The 27732-nt window shown below is 34.7% G+C and overlaps 1 pseudogene; it reads left to right on the forward strand.

Moving 5' to 3' along the window:
• Positions 1-10392: 10392 nt before the first annotated feature.
• On the forward strand, positions 10393-14300 carry LOC149537576 (DNA repair protein recA homolog 3, mitochondrial-like; annotated as a pseudogene).
• The last annotated feature ends 13432 nt before the right edge of the window (positions 14301-27732 follow it).

The following is a 27732-nucleotide window of genomic DNA, read 5'->3' on the forward strand; positions in this document are numbered from 1 at the left end:
AATTGCCCTTACTATATGTATGAATAATAAATGTCATTTCAATTTTTTATAAAATCCTCCATACCTACATCAAAATGTAACAAAGTCTTTTCTTTGGGGATTTCTTGGTCTTTGTTTCTTGAAAGACAACTTTTGAATTCTCTTCAATCACTAACTTCACTATGCCATGTGATAAAACTACCTGAAGACCATATAACAAGGAAAATTATTATACCATATTATTTTTCATGTGGTTAAGAGGAAACAAGGAACCCTGAAATAGGATGCCATTACAATCCTTGCTTGTGAATCTTGCACCTAACACTCCTAGGATACCGCATGATGCTCTACCAAAATTCAATTGTGGTAGGGGGTATGAGATGCACACCAATAGACTTCATTTCTATTGGTTTTCTACTAGGAGGCAAAGGTAAAAGCTCCAAGAGGAGGAAGAATGATATAGTTCCAATTCATAAAAACCTTTGCATCCCACAGTGATAAGGTAGTCATCAATGATTTTTTCTTCAAAATAGGTTTTCTTTTCTATAATTAGGAAATATTCTACAGGCAAAATTATGATATTTTCATCAAGGTGTAACTATTTAGTTTTTGAGTGAAATTATTGATCCATGTTTCATGAGTAGTGCCTTAGTGCAACCCATCTCTCATGAGAATGAATAGAACATTTAGCACAAGCATTGGATTTAGGTGATGCTCACAAAAAGAAGCCTGAAGATTTCTCAAGAAGTTATCTATTGTAGTTGTGAAATTTTAGAATTAACATCATTTTTTTTAACCTAGATTAACTAATATCTTTTGAGGTGACATATTTAGACAAACCACATATAAAAACTTATTGGTTTCACACATAAAAAGAATATATATTTATACAAAATACCAAAACCATTACAACAAGAATAGATACAAATTTTATCTTCGTTGTAATCCAAAATTATAATCAAGAATAAATTTGACAAACTTTATAATCTTCATGCTATTATCACTTCAATAATGTAATGATCATCATTTAGATTAAATTAGAATTTATATATGAAAGATGCAACAATTCTTTTATTCAATTAAAAAAAATGAAAAAAAAAAATCCATATATACTGAATATTCAAATCTACTATATAAATTATTCTAATCGACACCAACACCATACTACACTATTACCATTCCAATCAAACATAAACAATAATACCTTCAACACAAACAAAATGAAAGTTTTAAAAATACCTTTGAACGTGTACCGTTCATTATGAAGCTTCGACAGAGTAACGAAGTCAACTCGTTGGAAAAATATGAGAGAACTTTGAAAGGGAATGTTAGGTTTGAATCCTCACCTGTATTCAACAAATAGTCACATGAATCCTCACCTACATTCAACTAATCGTCACATGAATCCTCCATCTAAAATGTTAGGTTTGAATGTCCACGGTCATGTTTCCTTAGAGTTGCGACTTCTTTAACGAGTGTTTGTTATCAATTGAAAGCATTGTATATTTCAGTAGCCCGAATATTGTTTTTCAATATGTAGATAGTGGAGACAGAAAACAAAACAAAATAATTTGCAAGTTGGTGATGTATGGAAACTTTGTATGGAAACAAAACAATTACTTATCAGAACGTGGAACAAAAAAATTCAATTGCAACTTCTTGTTATATTGCGAGATTAGCCACTTGTCAAGACAAAGATTGTTGGGATATAGATACATTGAACGTATTTGATAATACGTTTTGAACTCTATTTTGCGCGTGAACCAGTTGACAGTTGTGATGGGATGGAATTTAATATGTGACCAGAATTTAGAAGTTCTACTGTCTCACTTATGTGAATATTGTCTAGATATAATAATTATTTTTTATAAAGCAGGTTGGGATGGGTCTTGATTTCGAATAAGAGCACCATACAAACAGTTAATAGCGTCCGGTGCCACCACAACCAAACAGCGAGCTAGCACAGCATGGGCCATAACAGCTAAGTGCAAAGCCTTGAAATAAAACAATTATCGTGTGTCATTTGTGTTTAATTTATTCAAAAATGAGTTTTTTAAACATTATTTATGAAATCTAAGTTCATGAGATTAATTAATAAGTTATACTTGAATGCAAATAAAATATTATAATCTGCAGTGTACAAAAAAATTCATCAGTCATTAAATATACTAAAAGCTCTCTTAAATGAATGGTTCATGAGATACAACTTATGCTGAAGGTTTTGTGAATAACGAAGTTGGTTAACTGTGTTTGAAATAGAATAGAATTGACTTTGGAAATCTTTCAAGAAAACTTAGCATTACACCTTTATCAGCATCACCTAAATGTAATAAATCTCAAGTAAATAATCATGAGTTATGGGTTCATGTAAAACATTACTCCTGAAATATTGATCAATGGCTTTGAAAAATAAAAAGACCAAGTAATTCAATCATATTAGAAAATATCATAATCTCGTATGAGAGAAAATTGTATCCTAGTTAATGGATAAGCTAAATGAGCTCTATAATCATTGGTTGTGTTGGGAGTAAAAATTGTATGGTCAATTTTGAGTACCATTGAGAATTTGAGTCCTATAAATGCTTTTTGATGCCTATGTACCAGGCTATACTTTTGAGCCCCAAGAAGTGTTCAATGTTTCTAACACCTTCCATTTGGTGTGTCTACTTGTTCCATGAAGTTAAATCACCATTTTGAGCCATTCTATGAAGTCTCGTTTTGAGCAAATTTCAAATCTGCATTTTACCCGAAGTGTCAAACAGTAACAAGAGGTTGTGTTTGTGATTGAATATCTCGCATCCAAAAATATTTTGTAATTCTTCACTTTGAGAGTGTATAGTGTCCATACCCGAGAACCTATGTTTCAGATTTCGAGTTGTTTTGAGTCTGTTTGACTAGGTTTTGAACCCCTCAAAGTTGGTCAATTACTATTTTCATGCTAATACACATTGCACATAATTCTGGTAAGCCCCATTTGACATGTTATAACTTTTGACTAGTTCATCCAAATAAGAATTTTTCTTTTGCATTGCATTATAGACGTCAGAGACTTGTTATGTTTCAAGTTTTAGCTTATGACGAATCCATTTGATCAATTTTTGAACGCAATTCCAAATGCAATTTCTACCTTTTTACTGGTGTCACAAAGTGCATATTGATCGGTACTCCTGTTTGTGATGTCATATCTCTCAATCCATTATAGGTCAAGTCAAATGGAATGTACCCCTATGTTGTTCTCTAAAACTGCTCCAAGTGTGTCATTTTTTAAGTCATGACGAATCCATTTGCACATTTTTCTAAGTCAATTCCATTTGCAAAAAATGTTTTCTATCAGTGTTTCTAGTTTGAAAATTTTGAGTAGCCTACTTTGAACACTCGCCATTTGCGCCCAATTATTCATCATGCGCCCAAATCGCAAATTCATACTTTCCTCATGACAAAGAACCAACACCCCAAGTTTCATTTTCCCAAGTGTCCATTTGCCTAGTTTTCAAAGCTAAATCCGAACCCAGTTTATTGCTTTCTGACATGTTTATCTGTAGGTGATTCTGCGAAGGCAACTTTAACAGCGAATATCTTTTGACCCCAAATTCATCATGAGATGAGATTCGACATGGCAAAAGTATGTGGAAAAGAGAGTTAGCGTGCTAGTTTTTAGAGCTCGATCAGGTATTCTAGTATGTTTTTAAGGCGAGTCAAAAGACCTCCTAGCATCAAATTTGACAGTTGGCAAAAAGTGATAAATTGAGCTTTTAACAATCAGTTAGTGATCAAATTTGATTCTAATCAATATCAAATGATCAGTGGGCTAGTTTGATGGTTTAGTTGTTTGAAAATGAAATTTTTTTAGTTGGACTCCTTTGGGGCCCGACTAATCTGCATCAAAATGATAGAGCTCGAGGGCATTAAGGATATTTTTTAAAGGGGAATGTTATAATATTTTAAGTCATTGTAAATCTCAAAATATACATATAAAATTTTCAAGCCTTTCTCTTTATGCAGTAACACAAGCCTAAAAGAATGAAGGCTGCTGTGTTTTTTGTTGATGTAGAACATTCTCTTGAACAATCACTAGTAGAAGCTATAGGTGTTGACACAAAAAACCTACTGCTTGCTCAGCCTAATTATGGTGAGTAGGCTCTCTATTTGGTAGATACTTTTATACAGTGTGGATCAATTGATGCTATTGTGGTTGATAGTGTAGCAACACTTGTACTTAAAACTGAACTGGATGGTGAAGTTGGGGATACACATGTGGCACTGCAGGGAAGATTGATTAGCTAATGCCTATGGAAGTTGACGCATGCTTTAGCTTGCTCATAAACACTTCTCATTTTTATAAGTCAGGTGAGAGTGAAATTAAATGGATTTCATTTTGGAGGCCCAGTAGAAACTACCTCTGGAGGGAATTTCTTTTGAAGCTGAGGTTTTGGATTTAGGTCATAAACATGGATTGATCTCAAAAATAGGGATTTTTTTCTAGTTTGAATGGTGTGAAGTTAAATGATAAAGATAAAGTGAAAGTATATCTTTTAGAGAGTGCGAACATCTGCCAGGAACTTGCTGATAAAGTAAAAGAAATTTTTTTAGAGGAGTCGAAAGATAATCTTGATGACATTGAGAAATCTCTAAATGCTTCCAAGAGGAAGCTAAGGAATAAGCGAAGAAGAATAGAAGCCACTTTCAATGCCGTCAAAGAGGAACAAAGCCCACGCAAGAAAGGAGGCCATGAGCAGGGGAGTTCCATGCTAGAGACAAAGACCATTTCATAGAGGAAGCCTCAAGTTATCGAAACAAGAATTCCACACCATGTAGAAAAGACACGAGAAAACACCATAAATAGAGGATAGAGGCAAGATGAAGGGGCCTCATGTTTTGGCACGTGAGGAAAGAAGGAAGCCATGGCTTATAGATAGGTGCATATGGGCTTTGCTTTAATGAAGGCTCTCATGTGCCATATAAAGATAGTAAATTGATTCGTCTCTTGCTAAATAAACTTGGAGTCAAACAGTTGAATAAAACATACGTCATGGAACTCATGCCTCTGATTCACATGATTATGAGATGTCTGTGTTTTTAAAGTGAGCAGCTAGGAGACATTTTAGAAGCAAAAAGGGGATTGGCTATTAGCACTTGGCTCTCACACTTCTTGGTGCGATTTTCCTTGTAATTGGTATACTCCTGTGGTTGAAGTCAATAGAGATATACAAAACACGTCTTCCCAATTAAGTCCTATAATCTTTTCTCAACTGATCCTATGCCACAATGCCCCTGCTAGTTTAATATCCTATTTCTTAACTTGAAATCCGAAATTGACACAGAGGACACATTGAAATGCTACTACTACTTTTAAAGTAGAGACCACATCAAGAGCAGAGCGGTAAATGAAAAGAACAAGGCATGGTTGTAGGAGAATCATGTGAGGCAAGTGCATTGAGCAGAGTTCCCTATACAAAGGAGAAATATTCATCACTGAAGATGTTGATATGCAATGATAATTTCCAAGTGGTTAAATATGATAGTATTCAAAAAATGCAAGCACCAAAAATGCAGAATATGTGGAGTGCATTTATCCCACATTGGGGGCACTACAAGTTTTATTGTGTTTATATTCAAATGCACCCAGGAGATACTATGTCTAAAACACGTGGGCTTTTGTAAGCCAAGTGATTGCATGGTGGGCCCACCGTGGATGGCTAGTTGGATTGAAGATTGAATTTTGAAAGAACACGCAGCTCAAAGTAAGATGATGTCAGCAAGTTGTAGGTAGCTAAAAAGGTCAAAAAATCTAGCTAGTCGCTACCTCGCTAGCCAAAAAATTCAAGAAATTTTGGCTAGCAACATAGCAAGTCGTCAAAAAAAATTAGAAATCTGGCAAAAGTCAAGTGAGCACATGGGTCCCGCTTCCAATGTAGCCAACCAATTGGGAAGCCCCAAGTGGCAGCCAATAGATGAGTCTGTGATGATCATAGATGATGCAGTGTTTCAAGCCAATCACAAGGTGCCACATGGCATAGATTTTGAGGTAGGATGATGTGGGGAGTAGATCTTGTGATGCGTTAGATCATGCCACATGGCAGATCTGAGGGTTCTTAGTATATTGCTAAAAGAAAGTTGCCTGAAAGATAACATGGTGACATAGCGAGAGGATGACACGTGTCGCTAACATGGTGGCGATGTGGAAAAATCTCATGGTGACATGTGGCAGAGGTTCTTGATGTGGCACCTTGTTGGTAGGGACTGATGATGAAGCAAAAATGAGACAATCATTTGATGACACTTGGCAACTCGATCAAATAGAGTTGACCCGAAATGGAAGATAACAGCAAAAAATATTTTTTTTATTAAAATGATATTTTTGAATATATTCCCTAGAATCACGTGTAGTCAGGTTTTAAATAATAATGTAGATTATAATATAGTAAAAACTTTGGAAAAGATTAAAATTTTATGCAAAAATTGTTTTGAAACCCGCAGACAGAGACCTAAACTTTAGACGACCATAATAGGGGCTATTTTCATGGAAAATGGATACTCCAATATACCATCTAAACTGGGAAAATCTAAATTTTCCAAATATGAAGTCAATTTGTGCACAGGTATTCTCTAGTTCGGGTTATAGGTCAATTTGTGTTTCCTAGGTTATTGGCAGTCAAACAGGTAGATTTGATCATTCAAAACCAGAATTTGTTAGAGGGCAGATTTGAAGACCTTTTGGGATATGAATGTGGAGAAAATCAACTATAAGCAGATTTCTTGCATTTTGGAGGTTATTTTCAACTGATTTTTTTTTATACCCTGTGTTCATTTTAACATCAAAAATCAATTGCATTCTCTCATCATCAAATTTCTGAGATATTTGATGCACTTGAGAGGTAAAATAAAAGGGTTTGATCCTAGTAGTTAAGGAGAGAGGGTAGAAGGATTCTTTTTAGCTTCTTGGGAAGGAATTTTGAAGGGAAACATGTTAGTTGCATAATGAATTTGGGAATTGCTTCCTTTCTATTTATGCTTTTTTCTTCTCTTTTGTAAGGGATGGAAAATATTGGAAAGTTTCTCTAGTATAAAGATAGTTAGTAGAATTGGCCCTAGAATTGATGAATTATGAATGGAAGACCTGAGATGTGCTGGTTCTAGACCATGAAGTTTTTCTTTGGCTATGATACCCCCTTCCCATCCCATCAACTTCATATTCCCACCATTTTCTCTCTTGTATGACAACATTTGTTCATTGAATAGTCTGGTTTATTAGGTTCTTTGTGAGTTAATGTCATGCATGTTTATGTATTATTTCAATGAAATCAATACAAGGAAAAACAAGTGTTTAGTTTTAGTAATAATCTTGTCTCCTTTCTCAGTTGAGCTGTGATGTTTTATGGTCTTTGATAGAGACCCTAGATCGTAGTTGTAGGCCCTTAAGGCTATATGCTGCTTCATTGTTGCTTGTAATTCAATGAATTATGTAAATGCTTTAGATATTCAACAAGGTTGTAGGTTTATTGAGGAGGATATTAGGTAAGAATGAGATTTAAATTGAACATTGATATCCAATTTACAAGGTAAATGGATAGATTTGGAGTCTTGGCATGCGAATTGTTTACTAGATATCCAAAGTGCATGAGGGAGATTCATGAATTGCCCAATGGATGAGGCACTGATCTATCATAGGATCGTAAGTTTTTTGTTCAAACTTGGTTTTTATCCTCTTTCCCCACCCACATAAAATCAAATCAAATTCAAATCATCTTTACAATTTTATGTTGAAGAGCTAGAACAGTTTAACCCTCACTCAGCTTATAAGATTCATAGATTTGCATTCAACTACTATAGATCTGTGTCATTTCATGAGTTATTAGGAGATATAAGGGGTTTTCATCTATAGTAAATAGATTCAGGGATATGTTTTGCACTAGTACGATATCAATTGAATCTGAGGTCTACCTGCCTAGGTCTTGCAGAACCTGAAGTAGAAGAAGGGTCAAGCCTTATAGTTGGCCCGATGTCTAAAATGGCATGTTGAAAATGGGAGTAAGCTACCCCTAGATATGTCATGTTCTCATTGGGATAGTTGAAGACACTCCAACATTTTCAAACACCAAAAAAATGGCGACTCTGCTAGGGAATCTGTGAAGTAATTCATTATTAAAAGGACACGAATCTTTAGTGTAAGTTGAATATTTCAGTCCTATTTTTAGTTGGGTTTTTCCCATCTGAGTTACAAACAAAGTGGTGACTCTACTAGGGAGTTGTGTTGACATTAATGATAGACAAACATTGAGAATTTAAAAATATTCAACACAATAGAAGGAACAACATGGAGAAGCTTCATACAGTAGTAAGTTGATGTGTTATGTCCATTTCCTTACTATATTTTCATGTTCCCTAATGAGCTTTATTCTCTTACAATAGTAGTTCCTAAATTGGATGCAAATCGTGTTGAGAAATGAGTATGTCTTCAGTCAGTTCAATTTGGTGTGAGTTACTATTGTAAGTTCAGAGTCAAAATTGTCTCATGGTGGTTTCTCTCTTCTAAGTGTTTTGAAGTTTTGAAAATTCTACAAAGTGATAATTTAGTTCAGATCTATAGTGTTATGAATTATGTTTTAAATCTTTCTCACAGTTGTGAGTGGCGACTGTCTAAAGGATCTCTGAACTAGTGTAGATCGGTTATGTATAAATGTTTTCAAGAGTTTTCAATTGAAATAGGTAGATGTAAAAGTTGTGTCAAAATTTTGAACAAGAAGAAAGATATATATACGTTCTTGACTAATAAGTTTTAAAGTGTTGTTTGATCTATTGTCGTAATTTTTGAAATGATAAAAAATGAACCATAGTTGTGATTTCATTTAATTTCTCCTCACGGAGATGGCGACTCTACAAATGATATGTTCAGTGGTGTGAGGAATTCAGATCAACACCAGGCCAATCATCAGATCAGTGGTTTCATGCAACAACACTTGAGGTATTTCATTTTCATGATGTTTTTCTTGTCATGAAAGAAAGAAAGTTTTACATATGTGTTCTCCATCAAGTGAAGTATCAACACTAAGAAGAGGAGAATAGTTTTAAGATTTTATACACTTCATTAGATCAAGTTTCAGTTAGTTGTATTTAAGTTTGTGAAGTGTGTTTGAAGTTGAGATTGGTAGAAGGGTATAGATCTGCTACAATTAATGAATACTAAAAATAATCTTGGTGATTGAGCTTTAAGTTTAAAGGATGTCAAGATTCATTTCACCTAAGATGCAACCAATTAGTGAAGTTTCTAGATCCATTTCTACCAAGCAGTATATGCCATTAGGTTTTAATGGTATTCATGGTTTTCCAAATGTCATTCCTAAAGATGTTAGAAAAGGTTTGCCTAAGTTTAGTGGGAACCATCTTGTTTCAGTCGGTCATCATGTTGAGTTGTTTATTGATTTAATGGGTGACTATGAGATTGCTCATGAGGATGTGCATATGAAGCTATTTGTTTAGACCTTAGAACGTGATGCTAGAGACTGGTTTTTTTTTCTACTAGTGTGTTTCATTTCATCTTGGAGTGAGTTGCATTCCGCCTTCATGGAGAAATTTGGAGAACAGGTACACATGTCTGATTCTTATGATAAGTTTTTCAGGCTTCACATTGAGGATGGTGAACTTTTGCCTCAATTCAATATCAGATTTGCTAGATTTTTGAATGATATCCCTGAAAGTTATAGAGCTGATGATCAAATGTGTTTAGCTATTTACTTTGATGCATTTGACAATAAAATGAATTATCTACTAAGGTATAAAGAACCACAGACTTAATATAAGGCTTTTGTGACCACTAGGGATGTTGAAAATAATTTGAAATATGGACTAATTAGAGGTCATTTTTCCTTGAATGAATGCCAATATAACGGTCATGAAAGAAAAGTGGAACATAGTGTTGATGTTTCAATTTCAAAGCAGAATGTCAATACCCCTGCTGTAGGTTTTAATCAGATTAAGAATTTACATTAGAATGTGTGTATAGGGAAGGTTAGTCCAGTTGAAAATAGAAACACACATGTTCATGATGCTATATTAGTGAATAGTATTTTAGACTTTGATAAGGTTCAGCATTGTGTTGATTTTACGGATCAAATATTAGTTACAATAGCAAGTTCTTCTCATGATAATTACATGTATGATGATGTAACTGGCATTTCAAATTTTGAAGTTGCTCCACCTAGATCTCAATCTTGTGCAAGTGAAGAGGCTGAAAGTTATCTCTCTAATCATGAGTTTAATGTTGCTGATCTGACATGTCATGGAGAGATAACACAAGAAGAATAATGTAAGTCACATTCAGCTCCACCACAATTAGAAGAACAAAGTGCATATATTTCTAATGTTGCAGCAATAGATGGCGAGCTTTATTTTCTTTATCAGGAAGATAGGCAAGAAATGAATTGTCTTATTGAGAGATTTAATTATGTTGAGAATAATATAAAGGTTGAAGAGGAAAGATATGCATCTCAATGTGGGTACCAAAAAGCTGAAAGTCATCTTCCAAGTGATGACAATGAAGTTTTTGATCTGATGTATAATCAAGAAGCATCATATGAAGGAGATGATGAGAGTGGTTACTCGAATTATAGTGAGGAAAATGATGCAATATGTTCACCTTCATATGAGTTTGATGTTGATTGGGATGAAGAAAGCAATTATGGCAGTAAACATTCATCTAAAGGTGAAGGTATGACTTTTTTTTCTGAATCTAAAAAGGAAAGTGCATCTGAGTTTTTGGGTTATACAAATCAGTTATCCAATGAAGAATTTAAGAGTGATATGTCCTCAAGGTATGAAGATAAAGAAATGTTGAATCTAGTTAATGTTAATGATTTTGAAGACTTTAGTAAAGGGTTGTCAAGTGATTTTACATTACATAGTCAAATTCCAGCATGTAGTGAGGGGTTTAGGAATGATTTAAGGTCTATTCGTAATAGTTATCCTAAACAAGCTGATGAAGATGATGTAATTATGCACACTATATGTTTGGTAGAAGAAATAGAAAGGGAGTCTTCAAATAGTTCTAACTTTTCTTCATATGCTGAAATTTTCCATGACAGTAAAATGGGTAGTGAATTTAAAGTATATTATAACGCTTTATATGATGATGCTTGTGAGGATGAGCAATCCATGTTTTGTCCTAGTGTTTAAAAAGGATAACTGCATGGATTCATTAACCCATTGTTTGAAGAAGACATCGAAGTTTCAGGTTCAGTTGAGCTAGATGCAAATGGTGATACACCATCATACCACTATAATAGATCAGAATATTGTTCTTTCATTTGTGACATTGAATCTTCTAATGATGCTACATTTTGTGAGTGTGAAGATGAAGTGTTCAATGGAATTGTCTTTGAAGAGAAACCAACAGTTCATAGTAAATTTCATGATGATTCAAATGAGGTAACAACTAATCAACACTTAAATTTTGAAGATACATTAGAAGGTTATGAAATGATGTTAGATTTTGATGATGATGTTGTGAATATGAATCTAATTGCTCATTTGAGATTCAACTAGCAACAATTGAGGAAATGCAAAGTCAAGGTGAGTTGAAAATTCATGATATATATAACTCTTTCCATGAATTTGAATATGAGAACTTTGTGTTTTTGGTAGACAACATGCATGAATCAGTTGGTAAAGATCAGTTTCAGTTTGATGTCGAGATTCATGAGCATGTTGATGTTCTTTTTCATAGTGAGCAAGAGGTTAAAATTATGCCAATTTTTTGCATGCACTATGGAGGTAAGGGTGATGATTTTGTTTTGTCAAGTGTTTTGTTTCATGATGTGTATCTAATTGGTGAAATTGATATAAGTGGTAATTCTAGTTTACCTCTTGAGGAAAGGAATGGAAATAAAGTATATGACAGAGGTAAACAATTTTGCTAAAGTTTGGTGGCCCGAGGTCATTGCCTGCACATAGTAGTTGTAGTTGTTTCCTATTTTCAATAAAGCTATTCGAGATAAGTTTTTGGGAATGGTCTGTTTCTACTAGAGATTTTAAATCTTTCCATGCCCACAAGGGGATTGCATCTCTAGATAGAGCCATTGTTGGGACTAAAAATTGCATGGTCAATTTTGAGTACCACTGATAATTTGAGCCCTATAAATTCTTTTTGATGCCTATGTACCCAGCTATACTTTTGAACCCCAAGAGGTGTTCGATGCTTCTAACACCTTTCATTTAGTGCATCTACCTATTCCATGAAGTTAAATCACCATTCTAAGCCATTCTATGAAGTCTCATTTTGAGAAAATTTCAAATCTCCATTTTACCCAAGTGTCAAACAGCAATAGGAGGTTGTGTTTGTGATTTAATATCTCGCACCTAGAAAATTTTTGTTATTCATCACTTTGGGAGTGTATAGTATCCATACTAGAGAACCTATGTTTCAAATTTTGAGTTGTCAAGTCTGTTTGACTAGGTTTTGAACCCCCCAAAGTTGGTTAGTTATTGTTTTCATGTTGATACACATTGCACATAATACTAGGAAGCCCTGTTTGATGTGTTATAACTTTTGACTAGTTGACCCAAATAAGAATTTTTCTTTTGCATTTCATTATAGACATTGGAGACTTGTTATGTTTCAAGTTTTGGCTTATGAAAAATCCGTTTGATCAGTTTTCAAACACAATTCCAAATGCAATTTCTATCCTTTTACTAGTTTCATAAAGTGCAGATTGATCAGTACTCCTATTCATGATATCATATCTCTTGATCCATGATAGGTCAAGTCAAATGGAATGTACCCATATGTTGTCCTCTAAAAATGTTCCAAGTGTTTCATTTTTTAAGTCATGATTAATCTATTTGCACATTTTTCCAAGTCAATTCCATTTGCAAAAAATGTTTTCTGTTAGTGTTTCTAGTTTGCAAAATTTGAGTAGCCTACTTTGACAGCTTGCCATTTGTGCCCAATTGTTTTTCATGAGCCCAAATCATAGATTCATACTCTCCTCATGACAAAGAACCAATGCCCCAAGTTTCATTTCCCCAAGTGTCCATTTCCCCAGTTTGCAAAGCTAAATCTGAACCGAGTTTATTGCTTTCTGACATGTTTATCTACAGGTGATTCTGAGAAGGAAACTTTAACAGTGAATATATTTTGACCCCGAATTTTTCATAGATTAGATTCGACATGGTAAAAGTATGTGGAACAAAGAGTTAGGGTGCTAGTTTTTAGAGCTTGATCAGGTTTTCTAGTCAATTTTTAAGGCCAGTCAAAAGACCACCTGACACCAAATTTGACAGTTGGAAAAAAGTGATAAATTAAGATTTTAACGACCAGTCAGTGATCAAATTTGATTCTAATTAATATCAAATGATTAGTTGGTTAGTTTGATGGTTCAGTTATTTGGAAACAAAATTTTTTTAGTCGGCCCCCTTTGGGGCCCAACTAATTTGCATCAAATGGATAGAGCTCGAGGGCATTAAGGATATTTTTAGAAGGGGAATGTTATAATATTTTAAGTCATTGTAAATCTCAAAATATAAATATAACATTGTCAACCCTTTCTCTTCATGTAGTAACACAAGCCCAAAATAATGGAGACTACTATGTTTTTTGTTGATTCAGAATATTTTGTTAACCCATCACTGGCAGAAGGTATAGGTGTTGACACAAAAAACCTCTTCCTTGCTCAGCATGATTGTGCTGAGTAGGCTCTTTTTGTGGTAGATACTTTTATACAGAGTGGATCAGTTGATGCTATTGTGGTTGATAGTGTAGCAACACTTGTACCTAAAACTGAACTGGATGGTGAAGTTGGGGATACACATGTGGCACTGCAGGCAAGATTGATGAGCCAGTGGCTATGGAAGTTGACACATTCTTTAGCTTGCTCATAAACACTTCTAATTTTTATAACTCAGGTGAGAGTGAAATTAAATGGTTTTGGTTTTGGAGGCCTAGTAGACATTACCTCTGGAGGGAATTTGTTTTGAAGCTGAGGTTTTGGATTTAGGTCATAAACATGGATTGATCTCAAAAATAAGGAATTTTTTATAGTTTGAATGGTGTGAAGTTAAATGGTAAAGATAAAGCCAAAGTATATCTTTTAGAGAGTGCAGACATCTACCAGGAACTTGCCGATAAAGTAAAAGCAAAGCTTTTAAAGGATTCAAAAGATAATCTTGATGACATTGAGAAATCTCTAAATGCTTCCAAGTGGAAGCTAAGGAACAATCAAAGAAGAACAAAAGAAACTTTCAATGCAATCAAAGAGGAACAAAGCCCATGCAGGCAAGGAGGCCATGAGCAGGGGAGTTCCATGCTAAAGACAAAGACCATTTCATAGAGGAAGCCTCGAGTTATCAAAAAAAGAATTTCATGCCATGCAAAAAAGACACGAGCAAACAACATAAATAGAGGATAGTGGCAAGCATGTGAGGAGAGAAGGAAGTCATGGCTTATAGATTGGTGTAGATGGGCTTTGCTTTAATGAAGGCTCTCATGTGCCATATAGAGATAGTAAACTGATTTGTCGCTTGCAGAATAAACTTGGAGTCAAATAGCTAAATAAAACATACATCATGGAACTCATGCGTCTGATTTGCATGCTTGTGAGATGTCTTTATTTTTAACATAAGCAGCTAGGAGACATTTTAGAAGCAAAAGGGGGATTGGTTGTTAGTTCTTGGCTCTTACACTCCCTATTGTGATTTACTTTGTAATTGGTATACTCTTATGGCACGTCTTCCCTATGAAGTCCTATAATCTTTTCTCAACTGATCCTATGCCACGATGTCCCTGCTAGTTTAATATCCTATTTCTCAACTTGAAATCCCAAATTGACATGGAGGAAACATTGAAATGTTGCTGTTGCTTTTAGAGTAGAGACCACGTCGAGATCAAAGTGGTAAATGAAAAGAGCAAGGTACGGTGGTAGGAGAATCGCGTGAGGCAAGTGCATTGAGCAGAGTTCCCTATATAAAGGAGAAATATTCATCACTGAAGATGTTGATATGTAGTGATAATGTAAAGTTCTTAAATATGATTGTATTCAAAAAATGCAAGCACCAAAAATATAGAATATGTGGAGCGCATTTATCCCACATTGGGGGTACTGTAGGTTTTAATGTGTTTATATTCAAATGCACCCAGGAGGTACTATGTCTAAACCATGTGGGCTTTTGTAAGCCAAGTTACTGGATGGTGGGCCCACCATAGATGGCTAGTTGGACTAAAGACTAAATTTTTAAAGAACATGCAACTCAAAGGAAGATGACATCAGCAAGTTGCAGGTAGCCAAAAAAGTTAGAAAATTCTGCTAGTCACTACATTGCTAGCTAGAAAATGCAAGGATTTCTAGCTAGCGACATAGTGAGTTGTCAGAAAAAATAAAAAATTTGGCAAAAGTCAAGTGAGCATGTGGGTCCCGCTTCCAATGTATCTAGTGAATTAGGTAGCGCTAAGTGGTAGCTGATAGATGAGTCAATGATGATCACAGATGATGTAGTGTTTTAGACCAATCAGAAGGTGCCATGTGGCATAAATTTTGAGGCAGGATGATGTGGTGAGCATATCTTGCGATGCACTAGATCATGCCACGTGGCAGATTCAAGGGTTCTTGCTATATCGCCAAAGGAAAGTTGTAGGGAAGATAACATGGTGACATAGCGAGAAGATGACACGTGTTGCTAACATGGTGGCAATGTGGACAAATGTCATGGTGACACATGATGGAGGTTCCTTATGTGGCACCTAGTTGGTAGGGGCTGATGATGAAGCAGAAATGAGCCAATCATGTGATGACACGTGGCAACTCGGTCAAATAGAGTTGACCCAAAATGGAAGATAAGGGCAAAAAATAAAATGTTTAATAAAATGATATCTTTGAATATATTCCCTAGAATCACATGTAGTCAAGTTTTAAATAATAATGGAGATTATAATATAGTCAAAACTTTGGAAAAGATTTAATTTTTGTGTAAAAATTGTTTTTAAACCTATAGATAGAGACCTAAACTTCAAACGGCAATAATAGGGGTTATTTTCATCGAAAATAGGCACTCCAATATACCACTAGAACCAGGAAGATCTAAATTTTCCAAATATGAAGTCAGTTTGTGCACAGGTATTCTCTTGTTCATGTTATAGGTCAATTTTTGTTTCCTAGGGTATTGGTAATAAAACAAGTAGATTTGATCATTGAGCATCATAATTTGTTAGATGGTAGATTTGAAGAGCTTTTGCGATCTGAATGTGGAGAAAATCAACTCTAAGAAATTTTCTTGCATTCTAGAGGTTATTTTCAACTAATTTGTTACTTTTACCTTGTGTTCATTTTAATATCAAAAATCAATTGCATTCTTTCATCATCAAATTATTGAGATATTCGATGCACTTGAGAGGTAAAATAAAAGGATTTGATCCTAGCAGTTAAGGAGAGAGGGTAGAGAGATTCTTTTCAGGTTCCTGGGAAGGAATTTTAAAGGGACGCATGTCAATTGCATAATGAATCCGGGAATTGCTTCCTTTCTATTTATTCTTTTTTCTTCTCTTTTGTAAGGGTTGGAAAATATTGGAAAGTTTTTCTGGTATAAAGATAGTTAGTAGAACTAGCCCTGGAATTGATGAATTTTGAATGGAAGACCTAGGTTGTGCTAGTTCTAGACCATTAAACTTTTCTTTGGTTGTGATACCCCCTTCCCATCCCATCAGCTTCTCATTTGCACCATTTTCTCTCTTGTATGAAAACATGTGTTCATTGAATAGTCTGGTTTATTAGGTTCTTTGTGAGTTAATGTCATACATTTTAATGTATTATTTCAATTAAATCAATATAAGGAACAACAAGTGTTTAGTTTCAGTTTAAATCTTGTCTCCTTATTTGGTTGAGCTGTGATGTTTTATGGTCTTTGACAGAGAGCCTAGATCATAGTTGCAGTCCCTGAAGATTGCATGTTGCTTCATTGTTGCTTGTAATTCAATGAATTATGTAAATGCTTCAGAGATTCAATAGGGTTGCAGGTTTATTAAGGAGGATATCAGCTAAGAATGAGATTTAAATTGAACATTGGCATCCAATTTACAAGGTAAATGGATAGATCTGGAGTCTTGGCATGAGAATTGTGTTCTAGATATCCAAAGTGCATGAGGGAGCTACATGAATTGCCCAATGGATGAGGCACCAATCTATTATTGGATCATAAGTTTGTTGTTCATACTTGGTTTTCGTCCACTTTCCCTACCCACATAAAATCAAATCAAATTCTAATCATCTTTACAATTTTATGTTGAAGAGCTAGAACAGTTTAACCCTCACTTAGCTTATGAGATTCATAGATTTGCATTTAGCTACTATAGATCTGTGTCATTTCATGAGTTATTAGGAGATATAAGGGGTTTTCATCTATAGTAAATAGATTTAAGGATTTTTTTGCACTGGTACGACATCAATTGAATTTGAGGTCTGCTTGCTTAGGTCTTGCAGAGCCTGAAGTAGAAGAAGGGTTAAGCCTTATAGTTGGCCCGATGTCTGAAATGGCATGTTGAAAATGTGAGTTAGCTGCCCCTAGATATGTCATATTCTCATTGGGATAATTGAAGACCCTCCAACATTTTTAAACACCAACAGGTTGATAACAGACTAAACTTGTCAAAGGTTGAACAAATGGCATAACAAGATCTAGGATTAATTTTAGAGCAAGCTTCATTGTTAAGAGGAGTGGTTTTATGATGAGTGACCTTTGAGGATATTTTGACACTCCACACCTATGAGATCACTTAAATATAATGAGTTTTAAGTGAGCCATTGCTAACCAAGTGGTTTGAGTTTGGTTGAACCACTATATGAGAATATTGATTAATAAATTTTATTTAGGCAACACCAATTGAATCATAATCAAAATATCATAATTTCATACACTATAAAATATCCCCTACTTATCAATGAATGAGTTGAAGAGTCTTTATAATGTATAATTAATATGCAAAAGACTTGTTGGATCTCATTGCAATTCATCAAAATATGGGTCAAATAATTTGACAAAAAAATTTAATTAAATATTTGATTAGTTATAAAAGTTTGACATATTGAAAGGATTATTTAATAATTGTGAATGGATGAGAACTTTAAAAATTGTCTCATATCATACAATTATAGCTAAGGGTAAAATATCAAGCTTGGTAAACAAGATCTTGGTTGAAGTCTATGTTTATTATACTTGTTCGATATTGTAGTACTAGAATTTTAACCTATTATGAACTAGATATGTTTTATCCCAATGAGCATTAGTTAATTTTAATGAATGCTTAGTTGAAGACCCATGATTTAAGGAGATGAATTTATATGAACCAATATTTAAGAAATAATGGTTAGTGAGTTTTAGTAAATAAATTAAACAAGTAAATGATGTCATAATTTAATATACTATTAAAAAATACTTCATACTTATTAATGAGTGATCTAGGGAGATCTGCAAATGTTTATAGGGTAAACACTTCCTAAATGCTTCGTTGAAAATATAATAACATAACTAGACTTGATCTCTAGTGAAATTGTATTAGGGATATTTGAATTTATCAAGTGCTATAAAGGATAACCTCTCAAAAATTTTATTTCTTCCAAACAATATAAGGATTGCTTAGGTGTTATACATACTATGCTAAAAATTTTTATATATAAATCAATCAATTTAACATAGAATTTATAATTGAATCCTACTAAGTCATATTAACATTATTTTTCCTTTATTTTATGTAATAAATAATATCATGTAGATTTATACAAGTTAAAACCATGAACTTAATCTAGTTTAAAGATGGTAACAATTAAAAGCCTAAATGAAGGTGCATACTAAATTACAAATAAAATAAAATCATAATTTAAATATCACAATAAAATATGGGTCACTTAGGAGTAGAAAGGAAAACTAAATTTTGATAAAGAAAAAAGAAAGTATCTCTACATCGCTTGCTCTTTCATCAAGATTATTTTTTTCCTTCAATTTTTTTCTCCCTTTATTTACCTTTCATTCTTTGTATCTTTATGATTTTTTAATTGGTTCCCTTTGTGCTAATTAGAGTAGGGGAAAAACCCTTAACAACAAAGTAACAACACATCCACCAGACAAAAAAATTAGGTTCATAAGGACTAGGAACAAATAATTAAAACCAAACTAGAAATAGAAAGATACTAACCGACAAATAAAACTAAAAGCAATGAAAAAAAAACACCCAACACTGAACACCTAGAAACTAGCAACCACCCATTAGCAACAAGGATCCAAACATGATCATGAACTAGGACTTCTACTCATTCACTTCCTTAATATTTTCTAAAAAAAGAGGCCTAGTTGAGCAGCCTAGACAAAGCCATATTCCTAGAAGCCACATCATTTTTAGTCACCAACTAGAGAATCTCATCCTTGTTGGAACATTCCTATTTATATTTTATTCTCATCTTCCTCTCTTTTAGTTTAGCCTAGATACTACTGATAACCTTCTCCATTTTATCCTTGTCCTTTTTGCATTGAATAACTGATTCTAGAACCTTCTCACAAAAATATTTTTGTGATTCTTTTAAAGAAGCCATGTCCTATAGGATTTCATTTTATCTCTCTCACAAGAACCTAAGCCTTGAGCTATATGATCTTCTATTTTAGAATTTACCCATCATGAACTATTTCTCTAAAATCCTTCCCAACATGCCATAAAGATTTGTCTCTATTTCCATTCATCAAGTCTTCTACCTTACACTCTACATCGACCACAACTTCTAGGTTGTTTATTGGTTGTCTTGGAATTTCAAGCTAGTTAAGAAATATTTAGAAATAGTTTTAATATTTTTATGGAAGGTGAAGAGATCATCCAACTTTTAGCAAGGTCCTTCACATTTATCCTCTAGATGACTTAGGAAGGAGGGAAAAATAGGAATAGCTAGGGATATTAAGATCTTTAGAGTAGTTGATTTAGGTTTTAATGGAGATCAAGAAGAAGAAAGTTGAGGGCATATTGGGAACTAAGTTGGGGTTGGAATTCTCAAGGGTATAGGGAAATTGTATAGACTAGGAAGAGGTAGAAGTTGATTCATCTAAATATTCCACTACTTCCTCCTATTAGGGAGTATTTTTAAATTTGGACTTACAAGAGGGGCTGACTCTTGTAGTACTAACAATAGACAAATTTTTAGGAGCCATCTAACTTTTTTTAAGTATATGAACTAGGGTTGAATATCATGTTGTGATTTGGAGCCTAATTAGACTTAAAGTTTTATTCGGTGCAGTTTCCCTTTAAATTATTTGTACCAAATAAAACATGGGGAAATTGTATAGACTAGGAAGAGGTAGAAGTTGGTTCATCTAAATATTCCACAACTTCCTCCTATTAGAGAGTATTTTAAAATTTGGACTTAAAAGAGGGGCTAACTCTTGTAGCACTAACAATAGACAAATTTTTAGGAGCCATCTAACTTTTTTAAGTATATGAACTAGGGTTGAATATCACGTTGTGATGTGGAGCCTAATTAGACTTAAAGTTTTATTTGGTGCAGTTTCCCTCTAAATTGTTTGTACCAAATAAAACTTGGGGAAATTATATAGGCTAGGAAGAGGTAGAAGTTGATTCATCTAAATATTCCACTACTTCCTCCTATTAGGGAGTATTTTAAAATTTGGACTTACAAGAGGGGTTGACTCTTGTAGCACAAACAATAGACAAATTTTTAGGAGCCATCTAACTTTTTTAAATATATGATATAGGATTGAATATCATGCTGTCATGTGGAGACTAATTAAACTTAATGTTTGATTCGGTGCAGTTTCCCTCTAAATTATTTGTAGAGGGATTTTGGGGGTAGTGCCCCCAAGATAGGGTCAAGGGGTAGTGCCCCTATGGGGTCTTGGTGTAGCATCTTAGGTGCACTCCTTGTTGTAGTACAGATGGTGTTGAGAGGCAACACCCCTGTAGGGGTTTTTGGGGACAATGCCCCAAAGCCAAAAATGACATTATGTTGTAAAAGGCATCAGCGACTATTTTTTGTGTTATTCTAGCCCTAATTTTGGAAGTGGCAAAAAGCTTCTATATAGAGGCTTAGGGTTAGGGATTTTCACAATGTGATGGAAAATTGGTTCTTGTAGTGATATTGATCTATAATGGATTAAAAATTGTAATTAGGTTGTAATCACTAGATCATAATAATATTGGACTTGTTGTTGGTGGATGTAGCCTAGGGATTGGGTGAGCCATGTTAAATCTTGGTTTCTTGTGTTCTCTTATGCGAGATCTATTATTTTCTAATATTGGTTATATTTGCACGTAACTATTATTTTTGTCTAAGGTTAATCCTAAGATATCATATTATTAAGCTCAATAGAAGGGGTGGGAGATGGCTAATCCTAAATATCAAGTTATGATGAAACTCATAGGCTCTAAAGCTCAAGCCTTGGTGAAGTGGAGGTGCACCTTTAACTTTATCCTTATCCATAGAGAGTAAAATGTATAAAAAGACTATAGAATGAAAAATATAAAATTTGATGTTTGTCCTAAAGTGATTTATTAAAAGAAGCATGTGGGATTTTAAATTCATATAAGTAACCTTTAGGGTCACTAAATGATTGATAATTTCATCCACCATCTTTCAATCACCCAACTACTTCTCATAGTTGAACATGCTTTCAAGTTTGGGTATTCTTTAGCTAGGGTCCAGGAAGAGATTAAATTCATCATTGAAAGATGATTTAGACTTCTAAGGGATCTTGATGCCCTCCATGCTTGTATTTTGTGAAAATAAATCATGGTTTCTACCATGAAAATAAAAGAAACTCCACCAATTAAAAGTTTTCCATCCTCCCACACGTCCAAAAATCGATGATACAATTGTACATGAAATACTTGCATGCCCTCAACATATTATTTAAGATGCCTACTTGAGATTATTTTCAAAAATTTTGCATTTTCCTTGAATTCATCACATTTATTAGGCTCTATCTAGTTCAACTCTTCTGCCATTGTAGTAGAAGGAAAAATTAATCCTAGTACCAAAGGAGAGAATGCATAATAATATTCATAATAGAAAAAAAGAGAAAACAAAAAAAAATGTTTTAAACAAGAGTGAAACCACTTGTAATTACTCAAATAAGAAGCTACTAGAAAAAAAATAAAAAATGGAATGATGATTTGAATTCCAACCAAAGTGCCTATAATTATTACCATTAAAACTTTTGAAAGCCATACTATGATTGTAAATTGTAGCAAAACCCTAAGAAATGGCTTCATGAGCCTACCTAGCAATCAACTCAAGATCATATCAAACTTTTGGATTTACTTGGTGTACTTTCCTTTGGTTCCAAACTTGTTAGCAACTATATTTATTTCTCATGAGGCATGTTACCATGACTTATTTGACCATGTGAAGGAGGTCCAATGTTTTATTGCTGACATGAATTTCTTACCAAGCTAGTTCAACCTTCCCATTGATAATATTCATGACATTGAGCATATCCTCTTTCACAAAAAAAAATTGGTAACCCCTTTACTAGGCTATGCTAACCCCATATAAAGAGCCAAAATTTTGGTCATGCAAGAAATTTGGAGTCCCAAATTGGTTCACTATGTGACGAAAATCCTACTTCTCATATCTATGATGAGGCCGCAACATCCGATCCAATCAAGGTTACCAATAGATGACACATCAAATTTTAGTTTTACCCATCCTATGTTGGTGAGGGAGCAAGCATATTGTTCTTTTGATTCCCATAGTTGGAAATTTATATTGTTTGAGTAGTTAACAAGGTTCTAGTTTCATGAAATCTCCCAATCAATCAATCTTGGAGGACACTTATGAGAGGAATGGTGAAGGAGTTGCATATTTTCCTTGATATTATTGATCAAAGAAATGGAGCACCATATTAACATCCTTGATTTTTTTCCTTGAAGATGTGGTTATTTCTCCCTATCCATAAAGACCAACTTCCATATGAGAGTGCTTTCCACCAAAGCTCTTTAGTAAAGGGATGATTGGATGACGGAGTCTAAAAATAGGTCATGAACCTAGGTGAGGCTTGCTAGCACCATTTGAGTTTGAAAGAGTCAAAATATATTGTCTAAGATCCCAAGAAAAGAGATTGGAGAAAAGAATGTGAAAATTATATCATTCATCGTCATGTTAACATAGAGGACACTTCTTAACCAACTCAATCCCTCTATTTCAAAAATTATCTAGAGTGAGAATCTTTAGATATGGAAAATCATCTACTAGAAAAAAATGATTTTGGAAAGGCCATTGAAATACCATATCCTAGTTCAATTAAAATCTTCATATATTTAGGGGTTAATAGCTCATGTATTGACTTAACTAATTAAGCACCCAAGGAAGTATTATTCCAAATTAAAGAATGTAATTGATAATTTCTATAGAAATTGGGAGACTAATAGTTTTGAATCAACTAGGAAACAATCTCTTTTAGGCCTTTTTAAATTTAATTATTCTTAATTTTCTACTTTTGGGGAGTTACAAAGAGGTTCAATTAGTGATTAGTGTTTCTACCTAGATGTTTTGCCAACACTTATTTGAGAGGAGGAAAACATGTATGATATTCTAATGGAAGTTGAATTACCCAAGGATCCTTCTCAAAATCAACATCATGTCCACTTCCCACATTCCATAAACTACCTTGTAGTAATAGATGGGCCATTTTTTGAAGAAATTTTCAAATATTCGAACCCATTAGGAAAGGAGTTCTAGGAGGAAGCTATATTTGTTATGCAAATATTTATTCCTCATAACACCAGCCCAATGAGCTTTAAAATCCATACTATTCTAGTTCACCTTAGATAGAAGATAAATGTTACAAAGGTGGTCATCCCTCAAATATAGACCCTCCTAATTTTTGGGAAAGAAAACTATATTACAATTAACATGAGAAAAAATATCTCTTCTCCTCAACTCCATCACATAAGAACCTAATTTCAATATAATCCATCTTCTTGGTTCAAGAAATAGGTATATGAAATAAGGATATAATATATAAGGATGTGTTTGTTTATAACAATAATAAGGATTTGAAGTTTTTTAGCATTACTTAATAGAGTTCCTTTCTAGGTTGTTAGCTTCAATTGAACTCTTTCCAATAAGTAGGACTCAATAAGGAAAGTATTATGTTACAAAGATTTCTAAAAGTGTGGATGATTTGTAGAGAAATTCTTTTGAGATTATTAAGCCAAAGAAAAATCACCAAGAAGGTATTTCCAACAATTGTCTACAATAGTAGTTTCTTTCCCATAAGATAGAGTATCATCTATGAACTATTGGTGGAATATCATAGTAGGAGTAGTGGAGACTTGAAACCACTTAACCAAACTAGCATAAACTAATCTATAATTATTTCTACCATGAACATTGGATAAAATCATGAAGAGATACAATGAAAGTTGGCCAAATTGCCTTAAACCACATGATACCAAGAAGAAACCTTTCGTGGATCTATTGATAAGAACCTAGAACTTTAGAGTTTTGAAGTACACTTTCATAAGCTTTAGAAACTTCCCTTAAAACCCCACTTACTTCAATACAACTATGAGGAGATCCCATGAGACCATATCATAATCTTTGGATATGTTTAATTTAAGAATCATGCACTATGAGGGTTTTATATGTCATTTGTCTTTTAGATTCAAAACCTTTGTTATGCAAGTAAATAAGATGATCCAAGAAATGTTTTAATCTATTGATCAATAAATTATAAAATATTTTATAAATGGTATTATAAAAACTAATTGACCAAAAGTCTCTCATTCTATTCTCCCCAACAAATTTGGGATTAAAAAAAGGGAAATTTAATTCAAATCCTTTAGGATAGATCCAAAAAAGAGGAAAAATCCCTAGCCACCAACACCACATCAGTGCAAACAATATCCCAATATTTATGAAAGAAAATAGCAGAAAAAACATCATGCCTAGGAAATTTATAGAGACTGAGAGTGAAATTAACACACATCTCCTCCTCCATAGTTATGGGCCTTTCCATTTTAGTAGCATCCTATAGAGAAATAAATTAATTAACATAATCCAAAATGGAATTACCTAATCCCTCCAAATTAGGGTCCAGGGAAGGAGGTTGGTTCAAGTTATCAAAAATGTTTTAGACTACATCATTTTCAATAACAACTAGGGAGGATAAATGGACTCCCATAATGGAGATGAGCTAACTGATTTGGTTTCTTTCCTTACATGATTCAAAGTAGTCTAGTGAAAGAAATTTGTTTTCCAATTACCCTCAATGATCAATTGGAATTTGAATCATTGTTTCCAAAAATATTCCTCTTTTTTGATAATATTATTCAAAGTTTAACTGAAAGAAGCTTTTGTATGAGTTGATGAAATCCAACTCCACAGTTGCCAAGATCACCTACATGCAAATAGCTTGCTGAAGAGAAACCAAAGGAGTAAGAGCTTGAAGTAAAGAATGCAAGAGAACATATTTCACAATAGGAAAATGAAATTGCTATGTGAATGGATGGATTTAAAATGAGAGAGAGATCGCTTATAAAGGCCTTGAAGAAGCTTGTAGAACAAGCTGGAATGAGGTAGAAGATAAGGTTGACAACTAAGCACTCTTCCACAAAAAGGTGGAATATGATAGAAGGGAACAAATTTCCATGTTATCAACAACTCATCACTACAACTATGAACTACTAAATATTAAGTAAATGCATTGACCTAAGTAAGCTTAAGTAAATAGAATGAATAATTAATAAATAAATAATTATTTATTCTAACACCCCCCCCCCCCCCCCCCCTTAAGTGCAACTTAGGGGAATTCCTTAAGCTCACAAAAAACTAAACAAAAATGTAGAATGGGTCTTGGCAACAAGGCCATGTTAGGTACCTGTTGTCACTTAGGTTTGCACCCTTGTCCAAGGCCTAAGCGCGAGAACAACCTAGTGAAACATGGAAACAACCTCCAAGCTGTGGGACTTGAACTACGAGGTTGAGTCTCCGGAGAAGGCCGGCTTCCTCTTACTGTCAGGGCGCACCTATCTATTCTCAGAAGGGAAAGGGAGAAAGAGAGCGTTAAAGCAAATCTACCTAGTCTAATCTAAGGCGATGATGCACCAAAACAGAGTGTTCAGACTCATTCCTGCCAATATATGCACTACAGAACTAGGGTAATATACAAAAGTCATACACATCCAAACTTATATCGATCAATAGTCACATACAGATCAGAAAACCAACTGAATGACACTAGGAAAAGGAGATTTCACTTGTATATTATCCAATAGGCCAAAGATAGATACAGTATGCAGATCATTGATCTCAACAATACACCAATGGGAGGCAAAGTGATGCACATGCACAATGACTAGTGAAGAGCATGACACAGGATACTATGTAGCTTAGAGACACAGGGATTTTACACTGCAAGTCTGCAAGCAGTAGCAGAGAAAATCAGGAAGAGTCAACCCCCAGAATAGATCACAAAATTGCCTTTATAGCTCAGGCATAACTGAAGATTTCTGCATTACATTCACTTCTCACCTACTGGCATTAACTCCATACTGAAAATCCAATCGAAGATCTGATTGAATCCTGACTTGCATACCAAGAAATATCGTATCCTTCTGAGAAGGAGCCCAGAGGAGATGGAATGGCACCACAACATTCCCTGACAGGGTAGATGAGCCAATTGAATGGGTGGAGTGTCCTTATATCTTGCATTTACTCCTGGCAGGTCAAAAATGATCGCGAAGATCAGATCGCAAGATAACGTCGATCATCTCTACTTCTTGGTTCATGAATCGACCTAGCCTATCAGTCGACCAAGATTCTTATATGTCGACTAGGCCACGTGGGCCAATCGTATTTCTTTGTTTTGCCACCTGGAGAGTCCTTCTGCGGTTGGCCGCCTTCATTGGACTAATCGTGCCACCTTTACCATCTAATTGCTGGCCGTTAGCTAACCGCCACATCGAAAACCAAACCCACGAGGACACGTGTCCTCCGAGCGCTAACTCCCCATTGTAAAATCCACGTAGTTCCTCCATGGCGAGATAGCGCCGACCCTAGATCTCTGCAGATCTGATGGTGGAGAACCCACCCCTTAATGCGCTGGTCATATCAAGAAATTTTGCCTCTCAACATATCTGTGTTCTGACTCGGCACACGTGGTTGTTTCTGATTCACTATGGACCCTCTTTCCTGCGACTGGGCCCATCCGAATCGGTGCCACCTCAGTGATGCATCCGGCAAGATCTGACCCCACCGACACGCATCAATTGGGTGCAATGTCGCCATGGTAAAAATCTTGCAACTTCACTAAGGCGACATGGCGCCTACCGTTGTTCTTTTCTCATCTGACGGTCACAGATCTGACCTCTCGCGACCTTCCTTTCCTCGTGATTCATCGGGCCCGTAGATACGTAGATTCTATCCATTGGTTTGTCGGTCATCCAACCCTAACTGCTTCTGGCAGCATGAAATGCAACCCCGCCAGGACACGTGGCACACAGGCGCTATGTCGCTGATGCTAAAGTCCGAGCAGTTCCCGATGGCGAGATAGTGCCAGCCGTAGATTTTTGTAGATTTGACAATCAGAGCGACGTCGTACTTCACTTGTCATCCCTTCTGAAAACTACTGGTCCTGCGGTACACTGTGTTCTGACACATACACATGGCATCATCTGATTGGTTCGATGAACACCAACTGGCGAACTTGAGACTTGATCCACAGAACAGCCACATGGCGGATGGATGCTATCTCGCCATGATAAAATCTGTGCATCTT

The sequence above is a fragment of the Cupressus sempervirens genome, chromosome 9 (assembly GCF_028749045.1).
Source record: "Cupressus sempervirens isolate cs-2001-9-10 chromosome 9, ASM2874904v1, whole genome shotgun sequence".
Lineage (NCBI taxonomy): Eukaryota > Viridiplantae > Streptophyta > Pinopsida > Cupressales > Cupressaceae > Cupressus > Cupressus sempervirens.